The sequence below is a fragment of the Sciurus carolinensis genome, chromosome 12, assembly GCF_902686445.1.
Source record: "Sciurus carolinensis chromosome 12, mSciCar1.2, whole genome shotgun sequence".
Lineage (NCBI taxonomy): Eukaryota > Metazoa > Chordata > Mammalia > Rodentia > Sciuridae > Sciurus > Sciurus carolinensis.
The window spans coordinates 15,214,468-15,233,962 of record NC_062224.1 but is presented as its reverse complement, the minus strand read 5'-3'; the positions used below and the strand labels follow the sequence as shown (position 1 = coordinate 15,233,962).

The window sequence follows — 19,495 nt, the reverse complement described above, 5'->3', positions numbered from 1 at the left end:
GAGAATATATAATACCAGCTAATACCTCTTTATAAGTCAATGTCCCCTTTACTCTCCACCAAATACACTTAAGTGGAAGTACTGATATATGGATGAACAAGTTTTTAGATCAACATGGAATTAATATTCTAGATCTTTTACCTAGATAATTCTCCTAAAAAAAATCCTGCCACTTATTATAGTAACGTTCTGTTTTTATGGATCCAAATAGTGATACTTAATAAGTTAATAACTGCACATCGCCCCATTCCAAATGAAGAATCTGAGGGAAGCTACAGAAGGTGATCCTGATCAATGGAGTTTAAGCTCTTTTCAGATCACTGAAGCTGGCCAATATCTCAGAAAGACCCAGTGACAATTATGGAGAGAACAGTAATTACCACAATCGTTAGTTTTTAATCATTAAAATTAAAAAGTTGTCCTTTCCATACAACTTCACAAGGGAAAAGCTATTCTGGATAATTTAAGGCAAAAGTAACAAAATGACATTTTCACCTCCAACGACTTTGGTGACTTGTACTGCAGTGGCAATCCCTGAGACAGATCCTTGCTTGCTCTTTTACTTCGCTTAAGTGCCTCCGGGGATCCTAATAGATATGTGATATGTTTGCTTTGGAATCAGATGCCTGGAACGGTTAGCAAGCAGATGACCTGAAAATGCAGCAATACGTTCAGCCTTGCCTGTTTGCTTATTTGTCACCTGCATGTCATGACGGAACATTCAAAGATGGGTCTTAAAATTAAAAGTGTGAGCCCGGACAAATCCTCAGGTGATATTCACAAGCTGAAATCAACAAGAGCGTCTTACCTGCACTTCCAGGTGGAGACTAAAAGGAGACTTGCAGGCTCTCCATTTTTTTTGTTTTTTCTCTCCCGCTAGACAGGGAGAGCATTTGGGGACCTCCAGGGAGCCTGCCTCTTCATTCTACAGTTTCACCCTCAAGCTATGTCTTTCTCACTTCCCTGGATTTGGGTGCAAGAGAAGGAGAAGCAACACCAGCCAACAATCCAAGGTGCTGATTCCCCTTCCCGTCTCACCTTTCTACCCTCACCCCCCCTCCATGCTCCAGTGTGACTAAGGCAAAGCTGAAATCCAGTGAGAGCTGATAGACAGGAGAGTAGTTTCTCCTGGACTCACAAATGGGACAAACCTGGAAGGGCTTCATTTGTGGATGGTTCCACTTACTGGCACCTCACGTCGCCAGGACGCAGGGAAGGCTGGATTTTAAAAGGCGCTCAGCATCTCCTCCTCTTTTTGTTTACAGAAGAAAAGTCCAGTTGCTGGCAACCACACAGATCCTGTGAAAAAGAACTCCACCCTGCTGTGCTGGGCACAAACCCACGTAGAAAGAGGGTCAAAGCAAGCTGTCAATCAGGCGACGAGCACTTATTGAGAATATATTATTACAGATAGGAGACTGTCACCGGATAAATATCAGTATAAGATAGAGTCCAGCCTTCAAGGAGTTTATAATCTCCATGAGTAAATGAGATTTAAACATGAGAAATCTTTGCAAAAAAAAAAAAAAAAGAAGAAGCCACAAGGGTGTATACAACTCAAGTAATAATACAGCAATAAATACATCCTATAGGATTTTGGAGACAGGTAAGATAACAGTCCCCAGAGATGCCCGGGATAGAAATAAATCATAGATTTCAAGCAGCTCAGGATCTGAGGGAGTTTGGAAGCAGCACAATGATTATTTCTCATGTAAGAATTTGCTCCAACACTTTGTTGCTGACTCTCCTTAATTCATTTAAAATACTCTCTAACAGAAGAAAAAATGAGAGGTGAGATCATTGTCTCAGAGGATGGGGCGATAGAGATAAACATGAAAAAGTATCTTTTTTTAATTTTGTCTGCTTTGATTTATTCCATCCCTGTCAAAATGTTTGGTGCTGAATTCACCCACTGTCCTGAGAAGGATGAGGTGGGGTGTTTCAGAGATCTCTGCACACACCGAATAATTATGCTGTTTTTCTTTGTATACCGTTCCAATACTACAGTCATGGTCGTTCTGACAAGTCAGCACAGATTCATAAAAACAGAGTTAATGAAGAAGCGAAGACTAAATTCACTTGTCATTTTTTTTTTAAGTTCCTTTGTAATGGGCAGCCATCTTAACCCAAACTCCCTCTTACAGTTCTATACTTGTTCCTTCCATTGATTCAATGTGCTCAGACGATTTATCTACCACATGTTTTTCACAATTCAGTGCTGACAGGGGCTTCTCTTCCAGCCCTGTGGCAGATGGAAACCTACAGCTCCTAGCTGCCTACCACCGTGGGTCACCAAGGTCATCGTGGTGACTGTCAGCAAGTGGAAGACCTGATCTTCCACAGGAAAACAAGGAGGTAGGGGAGAGGGAAGGGGAGCTTGGAAAGGGCGGAGGGAGACTGAGAAAGGAGAGAGAGAAGAAGAAGAGAACAGTACGCAGGTATTGTTATAGAGCTCTGTCTTGGCTTGTTGCAGAGATATTTCACTTGACTGAACTAACAGCGCAATAAAGTTATAACATCAGTTACCCCAACGACAAGCCTGCCACCCACTCACCCTGCCATTCAAAGGCCTTGCTCGATTTTCTCGTTACCTTGTTATGATCGGCCTCTTAGTCAAGTCTCAGTTTGACTAACTATTGCCATAGGCAACTAGTTGGTCAACTTTCCTCCTATTTAACAGAGGTAATGAAATGGCCCTGTTGCTGCCACTCTCACAGGCTCTTCCAGATGATCTAGTTCATCAGCTATGTCTGGGATTCAGGGGCCCTTTAGGACCACAAGCTCTTTTTTTCTTTAGTCCTTCCTTTTATCATAAAAGGAAAAGTTCTCAATGGTAATTTTGGGCTCAGTCCTCTGGGACATGTATGAAAGAATGTGTTTTTCCTCGTCTGTGTGGGAAAAAATGGACAGTAGGGTAAATGGTAAGGAACCCAACTTGTGAAATCAAAGCTGTGAATGAAAATTAAAATAATAACTGACCTAATATGTTGCTTACTATGTGTCAAACACAACTCTGAGAATGTTGCCCATGTTGACTCATTTAATCCTCATTACAGGTCAATGAGGTAGGTGCTCTAATTACCCCATTTTACAGAGCAGAACATTAAGGCACAGAAAAGTTAATTGATTTGCCCAAGGTCACATAGCTGGTAAATGGTATAATCAGAATTGAGATCCAGATCTACACCTTTAAACCCTGTGCTCCCCTGAAAAAAAAACAAAAAAGGAACACTACTTGGTGATGTTCCGCAGCATTTGGCACATCTGTAAAGCCCGATCAAGTAAGAAATCTAAATACATTCATGAGAAAAAATAGGGTTGAGGAATGATTTCTCAAAGTCCATATTAAATTCTGAGAATCTAAATCCATGTATGGAATTTTCTATGTCTAAAACCTCATTTGAAAAACATTTGTTTCATATCTAAGAAGGATTCATTCCCAGTTTCCTCATCCATAGGATGGCAATAGAACCACCCTACTGCAGAAAGTCCTTGAGAGGATTAAGATAACATATGCCAAGCCCGTGGCATGGGGTTTAATGTGCAGTAGGTGATCCACAAAGGGTAGCTACTATTTATAACAATTATTGGATTTTTCCCCTGTGCTCATCATTATCAGGTCCATCTTGCATTTAGGTGTTTCCTCTCACTTCAGAAAGTAAATAAGTGTTCCAATTCACCCATCAAAACAAACCGCAATACTGTGAATTGATATCTTGAGCAGAACTCCAATTGGGAAATAGAAATACATAAGCAAGTACTCCCTGGACTTAATAATCAGGTTTCAAAGGAAGGACTTACATATGATGGTGAAAGTTACTTGAGAAAGATCTGTTAGAGCAGATACAGAGATGGAAACTTGGATAGACACATTGACCGAAAGAAGAAAGTTGCAGCCCTGCAGTTATAATTAGATAAGTCTCATCCAAGTAAAGGTCTGATTCAGTAACTGAACTCCATGTTTGAGAAATCATGGGAGCGTACTTTGACCAGGTATTCTTCTCCTGTAGCCTGATTCTCTCTTTCACCTTCAGAAAAGGAAAGTAGGTAGTCAAGACAAGTGAAGGCATGAGGTTCCCAGATGTGTACAGGAAGATGCCAGGTCTGAGTCAGCTCCTCATATCCCAATGCTGTGGCCACAATCAGACCTTTACTTGGATGAGAATTATCTAATTATAACTACATGGCTATAACTTTCTATCCAAGTTTCCATCTCTGCCTCTGCTTCTGAACTGGAGTTGGAAACCCACCATCACTGGTCACAGGCTTGGGGTTCCAGAGACAGAGAGTGATTCACATGCCATTGATATATGGGATATAAAATTACTATTCAATTACCTAATGCATACATCCTGATTTCTGTCTACTACCATCATTTCCCATAAATGAGACAGACCAATTTGTATTTAGTCTGTGATCACCACAGTTGGGTAAATCAGGCATATGCATACGTATGTCTTTGTCTTAAGTGTGTATTTATGTGTGTATGTGTATATACATGCTCATCTGTGTATTTAGTGTGCGGTTGGGTGATACCTGTCTGTGCTTTTGTGTGTATCTCTTTGTCAGTTGCATCCTGGTTGTTTGTGTGAGTCTGTCCTTTGTGGATCTACGTGTGTGTTGTGTTTTTATGCTCCGCATGTGTCCATACATGCATGTACATGTGGCTACTTAGTTATGCAGAAATAAATGCAAATGCATTCTAGAGCACAAAGTTCCTGTTTAAAGGACCAGACTCTATGACATCTGGATTATATGGGGATGTTAACATGGCCTGAGCAAGGAAGAGAAAGAGCAAAGGAGGAAAGAGGAACAGATAAGCCTTGCCTGAAAGAGCTCAGAACCTAGTCTTTATTGGGTTTGCTGCTATGTCTCATCTAAGCGACTCACGGCCATGCCAAAAACTTGTACTTCATGCCAAAAGCTTGTACTTCATTGCACACATTTCAACTGATGTATGAAAGTATCTTTTTAGGAGCATGGAAGTTCTCACCTGAAAAAGACACTGCTTCATGAAATTAGAGGAAAGGATTCTACCCAACTCCCACAACACATCCCATAGGAAAGCCCAACAGAAACACTGTGTTCTTTAATTTTCAAGGTGATTTAATTAGAAGTTTCACTGACCCTGTTTTTCCAAAGCAGACATGCATTCTTTAATCAAGCCGGAATTTTCTAATATAAACAATAATATTTGAGGTGAGAAATACCAAACACATGATTCCTTTCTACTTTCTAAAGTTAACCAAATAAATATTTTACCAGAAATCTTTGTAAAATTATAACTCTAGTCATTGAAGGATGAGGAGATATGCATGCTACTAATGCAAAATATTGAGTTGACAAAGTCCTGAAGATTTACAAATTTAAATGGAATTTTTATCAAGAACAGCAATTATCCTGTGGAGTAGAAACTTTCTGAGCTATTAATAAAAGCTACTAGGTGGGGAAATAAGAATAGATATTCACTGGATTAGACAAAGGGGAATGAGTGGAAGAGAGGAGGGATGGGGTTGGGAAAGTCAGTAGAGTGAATCGGACATCACTTTCCTCTGTTCATATATGAAAACATGACCAGTGTAACTCCACTTCATGTTCAACCACAAGAATGGGAAGTTTTACTCCATGTATGTACGACATGTCAAAATACATTCTACTGTCTTATATACCTAAAAATCACAAACAACTAGCTGGGTGCAGTGGTGCATGCCTATAATCCCAGTGGCTTAGGAGGCTGAGGCAGGAGGATCTCAAATTCAAAACCAGCCTCAGCAATAGCAAGGTGCTATGCAACTCACTGAGACCCTGTCACTAAATAAAATGCAAAATAGGACTGGGAATGGGGCTCAGTTGTTGAGTGCCTCTGAGTGCAATCCCTGGTACCCCCAAAATAAAAAATAAAAACAAAAAATTACTGAAAAAGATGTAAACAGTGGTTAACAACAATTTACTTTTAAAAAAAAATAGAATTTATTTTTCAGGGCACTTATTGTTCACAGCAAAATTGAGCAAAGAGTAAAGAGATTTCCCACATTTCCCTGCTCCACAAATACACAGCCTGTCCCATTAAAATATCTCCCACTAGAGCAATGATGAACCACCATTGACACATCACTATTATCCAGAGTCCACAGTTTATGTTGAGGTTTACTCTTGATAGTGTACATTCTATAGATTTGGACACATGTACAAGAACATGTATCCACCATTGCAGTTTCATGTAAAATATTTTCACTGCCATAGAATTTCCTTGTGACTTCTCTGCTCGTCCCCCTCTCTCCTCGACCACTGGCCTCCATTGATCTTTTTTCTATCTCCACAGTTTTGTCTTTTCTAGACTGTCGTATGGTAGAAATCACATCATATATAGCTTCTTTAGACTGGCTTCTTATACTCAGTAATATGCATTTAAGGTTCTCTGTCTTTTCATAACTTGATAGTTCATTTTTTTTAGCCTTGAATAATATTATAATCTCTGGATGTGCCACAACTTATACATTCGCCTACTGAATGACGTCTTGGTTGATTCATAAGTTGTGGCACTTATGAATCAAACAGCTATTAGCATCCTTGTACAAGTTTTCATGTGGACATAAGTTCTCCATTTCTTTGGGTAAACTCAAGAAGCATGAATGCTCGACCCTATGGTAAGAGTGTGTTTAATTTTGGAGGAAACTGCCAAATTGTCTTCCAAAGTACCTGCACCATTTTGCATTCCAGTAAGTGAGAGTTTCCGTGGCTTCACATCACCGTCAGCATTTCATATTGTCAGTGTTTGAAGTTTTATCCATTCTAATAGTTGTGTAGCAGTTTCTCACTGGTGTTTTGTTTTGCATTTCCTTGATAACATGTGATGTGGAACATCCTTTCATTCGCTTATGTGCCATCTGTATATCTTCTTTGGTGAGGTGTTAGTTGAGATCTTTGGCCCATGCCTCTTACTTTACAAATCGGACTTAACTTGACACAGCAAGCCAGCAGGTACTTAGAATAACTCCTGCAAACCACCTTTGAAAGAGGAAACACCCTGGTACCAACACTACCTTGACTTTTTGAAATATGATGGAATAAAGTGATACCTTCAGAAGCCTCTAATCACAAAGTTTTGGAAAAGACTGAAATGTCTTAAATTAGATGCCCATAGACTTTTGAGTAGGAATAGCCTCTTCAAAATATTTGAATTTAGCAGTTTAATGAAAAACTGCATGATTTTGATCTCTCCTTAGGAAACTAGGACTCAGCATGGTCCTTCCAGGTTTTTGTCTTCTTAACTGCTCACTAATCATTATCCTTGAGATAATTCTGCAAAACAGAGGAATCCTAAACAGTCCAAATTCCCATACCTTCCTTCTATCCCCCAGTAATAAAAATTATTATAAGCCAGTGTGATGAGAGAGGAAAGAATAGGGGATTTGAAGGATAACTTTGGAAAAGTTTGTAAACCAGATGAGAGAGAAAGAGAAAGAAGTTACAGAGGATATACCCATGAAGGCATAGTTGACAAAGCCTGAGCTGATAATCAGATGTCCTGAATTCTCATCTTTAACCTTCACTGGTTTCCTGATCAGACTCAGGCAAGTCACTTCTCATCAACATCCACCATGCTTGCGAGGGCCCTTCTCAGTCAGCTCGTGCTATTTGAATGATTTCTCCACCACTTAATAACCGTGTAACTTTGGGCGACTTAACCTTCTTGCACCTCAGTGTCTTCATCTGTAAAACGAGGATAATAATAGTTTCCCATCCACAGAGCTGTAGTGAGGGGAAAATGAGATAATGAGATGATCTGCATACAGTATTGTTTGAACCATAATAAGTACTCAATAAATATTAGCCCTTGTTATTAGCTCTGAGTCACAGTTTCCTCACTGAGAGGATGAGAGGGTTAGACTTTGTGACCTAATAAACTTTCTCTTCAGGAAAACTCCATCCTGTGGAATGTAGCTAATACCCCAAGATCCTGAAACCTCTGCAGCCGAAAGAGCCCTGGTCAGCTCCTACTTGCAAAAGCTCATCCACCACACTGAGGCCTTATTGATTCCTATTTTACATGCAATTCTAACTACCATGTTTATCTGATTTCTTGGACTACAGCAAATTAAATGCCTGAATTAAAAAAGAAAAAGCATGTTGGAAGGAAAACACCTGGTGAGCAAGAGTGATTGCCAACTGTCTGAGATTAGGAAAAGAGACAGTAAAATAAATAATTGTTATCACAGTATAAAGTCCATGTGCATGGCCATGACTCCAAGTCATTAAAAATGTTTAATTACATTTAGTAAATGGCTCAAGGCAGTGGACCAATAGGAAGACAATTTCTATAAAATCATATAAGCATTTAACTATCGGTTTTCTGATTGGTTTCCTTATGTACAAAATCACACTGACTACTATTCAAGACTGTCCAGCTGTGCTGGTCCATCTAGGTCTCTCCTGGCCTGATCCCCTGGGTGCCATGCAGAATGTAGGGCTCTCAAGAATGGTTCTTGTCTCCCAAAAGAGGGATGGACATGGGGCTAGAAAATATCAACCCAGGTAGCCCGCACAGACTCTACAGCATTGCCTACCTGGATAAGCTGGACCTCAAACGCCTGCATGTTTATGTCTCAACACTAGCGACCTCTTTCCTTGGCCCTTGCATCACCTGGCTTCTTTTCCAACTCAAAGTTGATGTGCTCAGGAATTAGGATGTAAGTACACCTAGAATAAGGTTGAATCCTGCCTCAGCCACTTGCCAGCTAAGCAACTTTGAACAAAACACTGTAACTTCTCTGCACATCATTCTCCCATCTATAAAGGGTGAATAATTGCACCTCACTCCCAGAGCTGTCGAGGAGAGTAAATGAGATCATGGGAGCCAAGCAGAGTGCCAGTTTAGAGGAGGAGCTGAAGTTGCATTAGCAATTCCTGGTGCCTGTTTTAATTGCATGTAGGATTCTGACGTGTCTTCTCAAACATAGCTCATCGCACACATTGAATCCATCATGGGTGAAGTATAGATGTGGAGTAAGATAGGTACAAATGAGAATTCCCTTTCTATCATTTATCCTTTGTGTGACCTTGGGCACATTTTGTAAGCTTTCTGAGACCCAGCTCCTCCATTTGTAGGTTAGACAGACCACCATTCATGGCAAGATTTTTTGGAAGGATGTATGCAGGAATATATTTAAAGAACCTGACTCTAGAAGTGAGTAACTAACACTTAAAATACCTTATATTAGGCATGTAGTCTTTAAAGCAGTTTCACCCGCTTATCTTTTTTCATTCTTTGAGAAACATTGTAAGGTTGCCTGGAAGGTATTGTTGTGTCCATTCAAAACAGAAAGAAGAAAGCTGGTTGTAGCAAGTGGCTTTTCTAGTGTCACACAACTTGTAAATTCATCAAGCTAGGACTGAAATCCAGACTCTGTCTGTGGGGCCACTCAACTGTGCTGCACAATTCCCCTGGACAAGAGACAGACAAGAGACAAGGAAGGAACACACCCTTCCTCATTGCCTTCTAGCACTATTAGAACACCTGGGATCCTGTTTTCAGCAGCAGGTATTAGAAAGTCCATCACGATTTGACTTAAATAACAAGGAAATTTACTCTCTCATATAACTCAAGTCCAGAATGTGGAAGGAGGATTCTAGGCTCAACATGGTCAACAGCACAATAATGTCAACCAGAACTTTTTTCCTCTCTGTCTCTTCAAGCATCGATTTCATCTTAAGGTCAGTTTTTGAAGTGGTCACCAGATGTCTATCAATGGCAGTGGGAGATACAAGTTCTCTGTTCTTCCCTCACACACACCTGCAGAGAGAGTCCCTCATTTATCTGTTGGGTCAATTCATATCATCCACCTATCCCTAGCCCAACCAGAAGAGACAGAAATGCTTGCACCTATTGCTTTAGATGAAGCATTATCTATTCCTGTAGTGGGAATGAAGGATATGCACCTTAGTCATCTGACAGAGAGGAGAATGCCTACAGGACTGTGTTCTTTATGAAAAAGCATAGAAGAGGTGCTGAGTAGCTAAAACACACTACTGAGTAACTTAAGAGGCATTTGCATTTTCAATGTGACTGAATTTTTCTTAACCTGAATTTTTATACAAAATATGAAAAAAAAAAAGATGAGCATTCTTTAAAAATCAACTTTTATTAAGAGAAATCAATTTGGAATGTGGACAGATTTAATTTTCCTAAAAAGCAAAAACAGATGGACAGACCCACTTGATACAGAAGAACTATATCAAATAAAATTAAGAGCAAGGTAGACTGGTGAAAGATAAGTCTAGAAACAGATGAACCTGCTTTTGAACACCTCTGCCACTAATGAATTATGTTTAAATGAATAAAACTAATTCAGGGGTTGCAAACCAGCCCAAGATGTGTGTCTTTGCTTTATTGTTTTTTGCCTGGCACCAAAGTCTTGTGGTATCTGAGCTAACTGTACCATTGGAGGTGTAGTGACTGACTTCTGAGAGCAAATAGAGCCAACTACCAAAATTCTAGAGCCCAAATACCAAAGGTACAGTGTTATATACGATGAAAATATGCTAAAGGCTATCCCCAAAGCCAGTAAAGATCCACTATGTTATCAAGATATCAAAAAATAAATGTTTTCATTCATAATTACTGCTTGTCAGTTACAGTCAAAAGATTATTTATAGAAACCAAGTCAAAACCTTTTTAGCACCCTGTATCATAGGACACAAATCTGCTTTTGAAAAACGATTTTTCTAATAAAAGGAAAGAATGAGGGTAATGTTATAAAGGCCCAAACCCCCAATTTAGCTACTGTACAGGATTGAATTTCACCTCATGCTGGAGCAGAATGAAATCTGTCCTTCTGAAGAGAAGTGGAAATTATCTTTTCCATGAAATCAGAAAGATCAGCCATTTGTACACAGGGTTGTCCCTTTGGGCTTATTTGCAAAATTGTACCTGACTCCGTTTCACGAGGTGATAATAAAAACTTTGTTAAGCTGGGAAAAGCTTTTCTCTCTGAGAGTCACAGAGCTCTCTCTTAGAAGCCCCACAAAACTCTTCCTGATGCTCAGAGATGTGTGAGTGTGGATGATTCGTCTCCTTTCTTGATGCTCAGAACTCTCATCCCGATTAGAAGGTTCTGGCGCACCTTGAGCATTAGGTAATCATCTGTAAGTACAGAGGCTTTTAGCTTCTTGTCACTGCTCTGGCTAAGCCATTTCCAGTGTTGTAACATCACTGATATCTCCAGGAGATAATCCAAAGTCGTCTACTGGTTATATAATTTGTCAGACATTAGAGACTAGAGCTATCGGTAAACATACAGTATTTTTTGTCATCTTCTCCTGATAGTGGTTTTGATAAGATTTAAAGTAGCCTCAAGTTCAACTTCCTTAACTATAGGTGTGTGTGTATGTGTATGCAATTGAAACAAGTTGCTCTATAAGTTGCATGTTATGATCTTCCTGAATGGCATGCCAAAACCTTGCCATACTATCTGACTTTGTTGACTTTTGACATTTGCTTTCCTTTGTTGGAGAAAGTTGCCTTTTCAATATGTTTGCCCTGGATCTTAAATGTGATGAGCCCTAACCTCGAGGAAATTCTCAAGGAAGTCCCAAGAGTAGTCTGAAGATTGTGTCTCCATCAGCAGAGAAAAAATTGTCCAAAGGATCCCAGGAAATTGATTTTCGAGAACCATAATAATTCAGTAGAAAATAAGATGCAAATTCCACTTAAATATGTATTACTTAAATACAGTTGATCTCTGCCAGATGTCTTCTAAAACTATGATCAGGAGAGTGAACCAAAAGGGATCTGATTTTTAACAAATTAATCAGAGAAGTGAAGTTTCAGAAAATTTTCACTGAATTAACCATCTCTGATTTTTTTTAACTAATCTGATAAAAATAATTTAGATTTGAAAATACTTTACTGGCTCTACAACATCTTCCTACTCTGCCTGAACAGAATTTTTGACATTACAACATTGCATGAACAATCCCTTCCTGCCAACTCGGCAAGCAGTGTATGCTGAGCATATGTTGGCCTTCTCTTCTGTCTTTGTCCCTCCATGTCCTGGCCATTTCCTAGACTAAATTCAAGTTGTACCTACTCTATGAAGATTTTGCATGGGACTTCTTTTCTGAATCCCTAGAGTACTGGTTTTCATTGTACACATTATATGATATTCTTGGATTATTGCTATCATTTTGTCTCTCTATGACTATTTTTTTACTTGACCATGCATTTCTATTTTATACACCTCCTGGAGACTTTCAGGTCCCAAAGGTGCAGTATATTTATGTCACTCCTGCACCTCACACAAGGCCTGACATATGGCTGACATCTAATATGTTAGTTTATTTGTATAGTTTAACTGATCTAGTTAAATTCTTTAGCCTTAACCCAAAGATGAAATGATGGACTGCTATGGAAAGGTTGTAAAAATTATAATCATATCCATGCCCGGATACTTGAATGGATTTGTGAATCTGCCACTTACTAGACAGTGATTTGGACAAGTCATTTCACCTTCAGTTTTGCATCTATAAAATGGAAAGAAAAACAATGACTCTCCTACCCACTTCGCTAGATTGCCATGAGAGTCCAATGGTGTAATGTCTTTGAAAGTGTTTGTACAAAGGTTACTACCTAAAAAGTATGAAGGATCATACATAATTAGGCAAAAGAAACATTGCTCTTAGAAATCCTACACATAGCCCAGTGCAGTGGTGCATGCCTGTAATCCCAGCAGCTCAGGAGGCTGAGGCAGGAGGATTGCAGCTTCAAGGCCAGCCTCAGCAATTTAGGGAGATCCTGTCTCAAAATAAAAAATAAAAAGTACTGGGGATGTGGCCTACTGATAAAGCACCCCTGGGTTCAATCCCCCAGTACCAAAAAAATTAGAAATTCTAACAACTTCTAAAAATGATCAAGATTGGTGATAGTTGTAAGATATATTATAATTAATTTTAAGTAATAGTACAGATCAGATTATTAGCCTCACCTTACAATGAAAGTTTGATATTCCCCAGAAATAAACGGTTACAAGTAAAATTGGTGAGAGCACCAAATTGCAATGCCTGCCCTGTTCTAGCTGGTGGTTTTGAACTCCGTTGCACTCTGCCACAATCTCCTTTCTGAACTTTAATTCAAGCACCATTGAAGTTCTGATTCTTGTGGACACATAAAACATCAACCAAAAACATCCATCAGTCTTGGTTCCAACTTCCCATATTAGCATGAAGAATATCCCTGAATCCATCCTTTGGCTCAGATCTCTTCAAAGACACCAGTGCCAGGTGTTCATAAACTCAAATCTTCACCATTTCTGTGTTGCTAACCTCAGATGAAATATCAGTACCTGAGTGTCCCATAAGAATCTCAAGGTATGAAAAAACAGAACTGACCTTGTCACCTCTCCCCACTTCCATCCCATCCTGAAACCTGCCATTCTTTCTGTCTCTCAGGACGCACCTGACCATCCATCCAATTGCCAGAAGGAAACCAGGCAATCATTCCTGGTCTCGCTCCTCCGCAAGCCTTACTACTTCCTGAGAATTCTCCCCCCTCTCCCTCTCACCAGTGCATGCGTTATCTCTGTATCTCCAGGTTAGTGATCCAATATGGCACTTCAGTTGCTTGGATTTCTCCAACAATCTTCCAACTATACTCCCCACTTTGTGTTCTTCTTCCTCCAATTCACTGTCCATTCTGTAAAGTGGAGAAATCCCTGTAGGGTGCAAATTTAATCCTACTGCTCCCTGACTTAGAATCTTTCATTGATGCTCCATTTCCCCTACAAGGGAGATGTGAAGTCAACCATACATCCAAACTCCCTCCAGATGAATATTCTCCCATCCTCTTACAATTTCCTTCTATTCCTCAGCATATTCCCAAAGGACCTAAAATATGCATACTACAGTGACGCATACACATCAACATTTATAGCAGCTCAATTCACAATAGCCATGCTATGGAACCCAAGCTAGATGTCTTTCAATAGATGAATGGATAAAGAAAATGTGGTATATATACACAATGAAATATTACTTGGCCATAAAGAAGAATGGAATTATGACATTTGCAGGTAAATAGATGGAACTGGAGAATACCATGCTAAGTGAAATAAGCCAATACCCCAAAAACAAAGACCAAAACATGTTTCTTCTGATTTGTGGATGCTAACCTACAACAAGAGAGGGTAGGGAGGGGAAGAATAAAAGTCTATTGGATTACACAAAGGGAAATGAAGGGAAGGGAGGGGAAGGGGGATAGGAAGAACGGTAGAATTAATTAGACATAACTTTCCTAGCCTTGTATTTGAATAGGCACTCAGGGTAACTCCACATCATGTACAACCCCAAGAATAGGCTCCTAATTAGAATAAGTTATAGTCCATGTATGTATAATATACTAAAATACATTCTACTGTCATGTATAACTAAAAAGAACACATGAAAATTTTAAAAAATAGTAATTTCCTTCTACTGGTCTATGCACCTGTTAGCTTGAAACATCCTTCAAAACAGCACCTTCTTTTTTTTTTAACTACTTGTCTCAGTAGCCCTGGCTCCAAGGTGCCTAGCACATAACACACTCTCAGGAAATACAAATCTACCTTTCTTTGCTCCATGCACAGACTTCCTCATCCTAGAATATTCTGCCTCTTCTGCTGTGTCAGATATCATGTATCATGTCCACTTCAGGAAATCTTCCTAAATGAGACTGCGATGGCCCATCTTTTCTCTGTACTCATTTTGGATGTATTTATAAAATGAATGTGTATCATTTAACATTTTTTAAAATGTCGTAGATAAATAAGGCGCATGGTGTCTCCTAACATCAACTCTGAACTCCACGGGTGGGCAGTCCACTCCTTGACCCTCCCATCACCCTGGACTTCCACCTTGCCAGCAGGCAGGCGGTGCTTACTAAAGGCTGCGTGGGGTGTGCAGTGCCATCATTCCACCCAGTTGTCACAACCCAACTCCTGTGAATCACGGTTCCTCTGCCCTGTGCCTCTTCACTCTCACTCACCCAGGGCCCTCTTGCTTACATGTCCATCCAGCAAGGAGCCGGGGCGGAACGTGCTAAGCTGAATGTGCCAACCAGATGGCAGCTGTACTTTCTTCCTGCTCTCAGGCTCTTTCTTTCTTACTGGACAGTTACTTCAACATGACTTTTTTCATCTGTCAACTGAAGGATGGCATGATTTCTACCTGCTTGTGTACTCATCACCAAGACAAGTGATTCACCTCCTGTCCTCCCAGGAGAATAAAAATTGACTTACCATCAGAGGACAATCTCTCTAACACATTTGAAAAAGGGACAGAGGAGATGGAGTCAGAGCTCCAATATTTCAGTTTCCCTTTCATGCAGCCTGTGCCCTTAGCACGGATTTTCCGAGGTGATATCATCCCTCTACTTCCCAACAGCAGAAATCTGAGTGGGCAGATACTTGCCAAACTAGCACAGTCTTCCAAGCGCAGGGGAGAGCTGGAATCCAACAGAAAACATATCTTGAGCCAAGCATGAAAACTTTCAAAGAAAGTAGACTATGTTTATCCCTATTGTCCTCTCTGTTTATTTTTTGGATAAAAAAAAATCCATATTTATTTAATTCATTTAAACAACTTATAAAAATGTCCAGCTATTGAAAGGGAAATGTATAAACAAAATATTGAAAGTTATATATATGTGTATATGTGTGGGGAGGAGTGTGTCCGTATGATTGACCTGAAATTTTTTAAATTGCTTCCATTTTCTTTTGATTTTCTACAGATAACCGGGTCTCCAATCACAGTATCAGCTGATGTGGCATGTGTTCCAATTGTCCCTTTGGTCCAGCATCTCTATCTACATAATATCAGCATTACTTGATTAACTACAACTGCCATGAAGAAATTTCTTTTTTTTTTTTTTCAGTGCTAAGTATTGAACTTGGGACCTCACACATGCTAGGCAAATACTCTCCCACTGAGCTATATCCCTAGCCCCTCAAAAATGCCTTTTAATCTAACTTTAGTAATATGTTAGTAATAGTGAAGCTGATAAATATGGGTGGGTGATAGAAGTGTTCTGTATCTTGATTACGGTACATTGTCAAAGTGCACAGATCTGCACACCTAAAAAGTGATTGAACTATTAATGTACCTCAACACACCTGACCTTAACAAGTGGTAGATGAAGCACGAAGAACCAAGGTGCTGGAATTTGCATCTTGTTCACATCCCTTACGTATTATTGACCCTACACAATTATTTTCCCTCTTCTCCCTCATGATCTCTAAAATGGTGCAGGCAACAGTGCCTACTTATGGCATTATTAGGAAAGAGAATCAGTACGGAGCCTCTAGCATAGAAGAAGAGCTCTATAGATCTTTTTCTTCCAGTGCCACAATAGAACAGTGTACAACGTGTAATGGAAAACAGGCAAATGGCCAGAAAAACCAAATCATAAACGAAAGAATACAAATACCCATCAGTCACAGAAGGATAACTTGGGCTTAACCGCTACTCAGAAAAACAAATACTAAATGTTAAAAACGCTTTGTTTTGCAAAATAAATTTTTTCTTTCTTTTATTCTTATTTTTATAAAAACGACACCTGGAATTGAGACAGATTTATCTTAAACAAGCTCTCTGGTCATTATGTGCTATTGGTGAACATGGTCACCCTTTGTAGAAAGCAACTTGTGTATGTACCGGGGACATGAAAGTACTGAAACTTTAATTCAGTCACTACTTTTAAAAATGTGTCCTAAAGCTCAGAGGGTCATGATTACAATATATTTGGGGTGGGGGATGGTACTGGGGATTGAACTCAGGGGCACTCAACCACAGAGCCACATCCCCAGTCCTATTTTGTATTTTATTTAGAGACAGGGTCTCACTGAGTTGCTTAGTGCCTCGCCATTGCTGAGGCTGGCTTTGAACTCACCATCCTCCTGCCTCAGCCTCCCAAGCCGCTGGGATACAATATATTTTTAAGAGACTCCCAAACATGGAAGAAAGGTTAAACCTCCCAAGCTCAGGATTCTAAAGAGGTGGTCACAAGGACAGCAGGACACACAGTGATTTAAAATGTCTTGCTGGGAACTCACAGACGTTTGTCAACTCCATCGTTTTCACAGAAAGGCAATTCTCTTATTGCCCACACCCCTGTTTTATTGCTTGGTTTAGATAATTTTCTACTGAAAGTTTGGTTCCCCTATTTGGATTCATTTTCCGACCCTTTGGGGCTGGCTGTGTTGTCCCACTCTTTGAACATAGTTTAGCCTTCAATATTCTTGTCTTGATTGGTTAATCCGCCAAAGCCCGTGCCATGTGGAATCCTAAACAGAAATCCAGTCAAGGTGAGCCTTTCTCCTTTACTCTTCAATCCTTGAATCATCATTTTGCAAAACGATAGTCGCTGCTTCCGCACAGCCATGGAGACTTGGGGTAATCACACCCTGGGCAAGATACAGTCTCCTTGGCCAAACTTTTATCAGAAGGCGTTGTAGAAACTCATTAAGCCACTTGAGTCAAAGATCCAGGTGATTCATCCTCCACCTCCACCCAGCCCAACTTTTCCCTCTGGTAACAATTAAATATGCTCCCCTTTTCCACTCCCACCTCCGCCAACACACCGTCACATGTTCCACACGGCCACACACTCTCCCTGGGTTACAAGCTTATATAAGGTTCATCTGCTTGGCACTCACAGGACAGATAAGGAGGAAAATGGCCACCGCCCTTTTATCAAGTGCCTGGTGGTAGAAGAGCACTCACACCTGTCCTAGAAGCCATGTGGCTTGATCTTAAACCACCTATGCCCTTTGACTTCTTAATAAGAAGAATGTAAGGCAAATACTTTACATGAAAACAGTCACGGGGGAGAGGGATATGTTAAAAATGATTCAAAAAAATTAACATAACCTGAACTGTTGGACCAAGTCTAAGTCGAGAGTCAATGATTCTGAGAACGGGGAACTCACAGAAAGCCAAGGGCTAGGCAGTGAAGGAAACTGGATTTGCATCCCTGCCCTCTTGTTTATCAGTGGTGTGACGTTAAGCAAGTCATTCAAGGTCATGGAGCCATGATTTCAACTATTGAACTGATTCCTCTCTTAGAGGACAGCTGTGGGATTCATTATAATATATTCAATACTAATCAGAATTACCTCCTTGGGAGGTAATAGTAGCAACCCTAGTAAACAACCTGATAAGATTTCCCATTCCAAACTTTCCATCTGAAGTAGCTAGCTCATTTCATCCTCTCAACAACTTTACAAGATTGATACTACCAACATGTCCGTTTCACAGAGACACAGAAAGGGTTATGTATTGATTTAAGATCATGAAGATATGGATTGAGTAAACTGGATTTGAACCTGGAATCCATGCCTTTAACCACAGTGCCTCTGAATACATCCCTTTTCTCCTTAAAGTTTAAGGGGAGATGAACTGAACATCTCAAAAATCCCAAGTCATGTTGAAGGTCGGTGACTGCATTGGAAGTTACAACCTGTAAACCTAACCCTGGCAATTCCATTCCCATGAAGTTTCCCCAAGAAGCAAAACAAAGAAAAACAGAAGAGAAGATGGAGTAAAGCATGGGACACGTGTCATTGAGTTTTGAGGAACCAGTTAAAATGATTCTGTATTGCTTTGTGATCACAAGCAGGTCCTGTTACTGTGGCTAGTTTGTTGGTATTGAAATAGTTGCACCAGGTTTTTACCTTGCATTAGGGTCAGATTCACAAAATTCTAGAAGGATCCTGTCTCAGTGACTCTAAGAAGGAAGAAATCAGCTTTATTGCTGCCACTGCAGGTCACACTCTACTCATGCTGGGCTGACATCATAATTGGAGTTGTCCCCTACAACACACCCGACTAGGTGAAGCTGGATTTTGGTGCTGTGTATCTCTTTTCCTGGTGTCCAATTCCCCCACTCCACCTCTGCCCCCTTCATATTGGTGCAGTAATGAATCCTTGGAGGTGGAATGACAGTCAGTAGAATTGTCATGGTCTCGCTGGTGACAGAGCCCCATAAAGTCATCTCATAGAAACAACTGCCTTATTCTACTCACTTATAAGATACCCATTTCTTGTACACCCAAGATAAGTGTCCTAACCCATCCAGCCTTTAGGGGTCATGAACCCATTTCCCAGATCTCCCTTCAGTATCCAAGTTCACAGCATTTTCCCACACCCACCCAAGTAGTTAACCCCGTCCACAGGAGCCCAAGGCCAACGATAATGAGGACAGAGGAGAAGGGCGTGTGCATTTGTTACCCGTGCCTTGCTTGCTCCTCACCTGAGGCAAGAGGACCCAAAGAAATTGTTCCAGTTCTAATAAGGGAAGAGGCAATGTAGGTGAAGAAGAGACCCACCTTCCTTCATTGAGCTAATCAATGATGGAGGTGCAAGATGTTCACTAGAGGCAAAACTCAGCATGATAAGAGCAATTGTAGTTAACAGCGTGTGCCAGGCATTGTTCCAGACTCCTTATCTGGATTACCTCATTTGGTAT

At 40.2% G+C, this 19,495-nt stretch overlaps 1 long non-coding RNA gene across 1 annotated transcript; it reads left to right on the top strand.

Moving 5' to 3' along the window:
* Positions 1-931: 931 nt before the first annotated feature.
* LOC124962191 (uncharacterized) lies at positions 932-16,561 on the top strand. Its single transcript, XR_007104435.1, has 2 exons — positions 932-2,355; positions 15,761-16,561. It is a non-coding gene; the product is annotated as an uncharacterized LOC124962191 (long non-coding RNA).
* The last annotated feature ends 2,934 nt before the right edge of the window (positions 16,562-19,495 follow it).